Genomic DNA, 281 nt, shown 5'->3' on the forward strand with positions numbered 1-281 from the left:
AATTATGAAACTAAATAATTAAGATAAATATATGTGCATATAACAATAAACTAGTTTTAGATTAGCTTTTTTATATATAACAATAAACTTGAGATGATTATTGCAATTGTGATATTATAACTTGAGATAAAAAGTTTGGCCAACCTAACAACAACGCGGGGATAGCTCAGTTGGGAGAGCGTCAGACTGAAGATCTGAAGGTCGCGTGTTCGATCCACGCTCANATTATTTTATTTTTATCTAGTACTGGAGGCTATTGGGCTTTGAAGAAGCAAAAGCTT

At 32.5% G+C, this 281-nt stretch overlaps 1 non-coding gene across 1 annotated transcript; it reads left to right on the forward strand.

Annotated features, from left to right (window-relative positions):
• Positions 1–155: 155 nt before the first annotated feature.
• On the forward strand, positions 156–228 carry TRNAF-GAA. The gene has a single exon. It is a non-coding gene; the product is annotated as a tRNA-Phe (tRNA).
• Positions 229–281: the final 53 nt, after the last annotated feature.

This window comes from Cucurbita pepo, unplaced genomic scaffold, assembly GCF_002806865.2.
Source record: "Cucurbita pepo subsp. pepo cultivar mu-cu-16 unplaced genomic scaffold, ASM280686v2 Cp4.1_scaffold017129, whole genome shotgun sequence".
Classification (NCBI taxonomy): domain Eukaryota; kingdom Viridiplantae; phylum Streptophyta; class Magnoliopsida; order Cucurbitales; family Cucurbitaceae; genus Cucurbita; species Cucurbita pepo.